Source organism: Cynocephalus volans, chromosome 14 (assembly GCF_027409185.1).
Source record: "Cynocephalus volans isolate mCynVol1 chromosome 14, mCynVol1.pri, whole genome shotgun sequence".
Lineage (NCBI taxonomy): Eukaryota > Metazoa > Chordata > Mammalia > Dermoptera > Cynocephalidae > Cynocephalus > Cynocephalus volans.
Window position 1 is genome coordinate 15,539,935 of NC_084473.1, and position 3,133 is coordinate 15,543,067.

A 3,133-nucleotide genomic window follows, 5' to 3' on the forward strand; every position below is an offset into this window, starting at 1 on the left:
ATGAATTCTTCTGCTCCTGCTATTGCTGCTTCCTGACACACCTTGTAGACCAGAGGGGCCAACAAATGCTGCTCGTCAACTTTACGTCCTGCTTCTCAGCATTGCTGGTCCCGCTCTGTGTCTGGCCTGCAGCCGAAAGCTGGGGATCTGCAGCAAATGATCAGTCTTTTTTCCTGAGGACTCCCAGCCCCATGCAGACCCTCAAGTATAGCTCTATTTCCCAACTCCCCTCTCCACCCAGGGTCACATTCATCTCTGGTGACCCTGCCCAGTCCCCAGGTAGCTGTGGGCTCCTGGGGCCTGAGTTCCCGCTACCTTCACAACAGCGGAGTAGCCGGCTGTGTGAGCAGGGCCCAGATGGCCCTGAGAGGTGCTGTGCAGTGCTTGGGAGAGGGCGAGCACCGCTCCCTGACTCACCATAACTCTATGCCTGTGTTTATAACAGATTTTAAACAATTCCTATGCTGTCGACAACCCCCTGCAAAAAGGCAGCTGCACGACCCCTCCTTCCTGAGCTGACATCCCTGTTTAGAGAGGGACATCCGGGTTTTTCTTTTTCCTCTCTCTCCTTTAAAGTGAGATTTGAAAACAGCTTAGAGCTCTCCCAGACCAGGGCCAGAGCAGGCCTTTTATCATGGGAGGCCCTGCAAGAGCCACTTGGAGAGTCTACTTCCTGTCCAGAGAGGAAGTGGCTAGGTCCTGACCTCGGTCATACTCTCATTTCCAATCATTTTCCAGCCTGGAATGCAGTGATTCAGTTTCCATTTATAAAATGAAATTAGCGCCTGTTGAATCCCCTGCACAAGGGAGGGGGTAGGAAGGAGGAAACAAGAGCCCCTTCCAAACAATTCTCCCCTGTTTAGCTTGGAGCTGGCTCTGTTGTGGAAGGATTTCCTTATGTTCAAGGTGTTAGCAGCCTCTCTCAGGAAGGTCCCTGCTTCAGTCTCTTCGGCTGTTTAAAACAAAAAATGTGCTGGAGCTGCCACGTGACACGGCAGAGGCTTGGCTGTCGTTGAGTCTCGTGTTTCTACAGCACTTTATGCTTTTCAAAGAACTATCACATGTATTATCTCAGCAGATCCTTAAAACACCTCTGGGAGGGAAGCAAGCAAGGCATTATTGTACTCATATAACTTTCTTTGAGGAAAAGCGTGTTAACTCTGAGAGCTTCTGTGCAATTGGTGCTTTTTTTTTGCAGTAAGGGAGACAACAGCAGTTCGGGGGTCACGTCCTGGACAGGGAGTCAGGAGATATGGTTTTGGTCCTTCTTGGGCCTCTGTCTCCCTGTGAGAATCTTGGACTTTGGGTTTACCTGCCTGTCACATGGGATGATGAGACAGTCACTGGGAGTGTGCAGACCACACATGTGAGGAGACAGGGTTGATGATCCAGTGGCAGTCCTTCTGTTGCATGAATCATTGATTCTTGAAGAGGATTTCCCTGGGACCCTGGAGGAGTACTTGGAGAGCTGACAAACAGGGACACAGGGACCCACTCATTCCCCAGGCTTGGTCACCAGGGCACTGATAGACGAATGTACCCCTCAGAGGCAGTGGGGGTACTCAGGGGGCAGACCAAGAGGAACCAGAGCTCCGAAACCAGGGGTTGGGGTGTGCCCCCTCCAGGGTGAGACAGTGGCATGTGGAAGGGCTCTGGAGAGCAGATGAGGTGGGCAGGTACTGAGCGAGGAGCTCCCATGTGCAGAAGAGCTCTCCCAGACCAGGGCCAAAGCAGGCCTTTTATCATGGGAGGCCCTGCAAGAGCCACTTGGAGAGTCCACTTCCTGTCCAGAGAGGAAGTGGCTAGGTCCTGACCTCGGTTATACTCTCACTTTTAATCATTTTCCAGCCTGGAAAAGATACCATCTTGGAGGGCCATCAGCAGACCCTCTTGAGGGGATGGGCAAGGAAGAAGAGAGAGGGTCCAGAAAGGTAGGCCACCAGGTCCCACCAAGACTCACGGTGTGAAGTAACTTTCCCAAGGCTTTGCAGCTAGTACCTGGTGGATTTGGGGTTTTGGAAGTTTGCCAGTCTTCAAAGTCTCCTCTCTGTGCTCTTCTCCCCAAATCTGCTAAGAGGAAGAAACTTATCTCCATTTTACTGATTTTTTTTTCTTTATTTGTTCATTCGCTCAACAAAATATTGAGTCACACTAGTATGATTTGCTTCTCGTGAATATATTCATTCTGGAGAAGGGGTGACTGAGTGTTACTGTGGGGATTCTTTTATGGCCCCTTAGTCATGCCACTAACACCATGCTCAGAAGGGCCGGACCAGCAGGAGCATGGTCTGTGGGGTCCCAGGAGTATTAGTCAGGGTTGCCAGAGAAGCAGTACCAATAGGTACATAGGTATATTTTTTATGAGAATTTCTGTGTGTTTTCATCCAATTCCTAAAGGATTCTGGTTAATCTTTGTTCTGGGCTCTTCTAAGCCTTCTTCTTTGACCTGTCTCCCCAGTCTCCCTTCCGTCTGTTCCATTCCAGGTGGAGTTTGAACTGATGCTTGGATTGCTCTTCATGAAAGACCAGTCCTGCTGAATTCAGAAGGAATTGCTAGCCAGCCATTAAGTACTATCAAATTTCTTCCTAAATTTCTAGAAAATACCTTGAACAAGTAATAGATGGTGGGGATAGACAGGTAAATCGAGTACTGGGCAAGCTCTGGAGTGACACCTAGTCGGGGAGACAGAGTGTAAGCAATGCAGGGCCACTGACCATGTGCGGTAGATGTATATGAAGGAACATAGGTCAATGCGCCCATAGGGCTGGGGGTCGGAGAGAGGCACCATAGAAAGAAGCTGTCTTGAGCTGACCTGAACGGTGAGTGTGAGACTGCGGGAGGACTACAGGACAGGAAAGGCATTCCAGTCTTATGTATTTGCAGATGCAAAACCTCAGAGGTAGAGAACAGCACGGAGAATTCTAGGAATTCTCAGTAGCTCAATATAAATCATAGCCTTGGAGAAAATGGTAGGAAATGATGTTGGAGTGGAGGCCAGGGACAGATCATGGGGACACGTAAGAGTCGCACTTTCTTCTATGGAGGTATTGGTTGTTTTGTAGGATCCCTGCTTTGGGGAGTATGTGGAACATACACTGGAGCGGGGAGAGCATCAAGGCAGAAAGCCTGGTG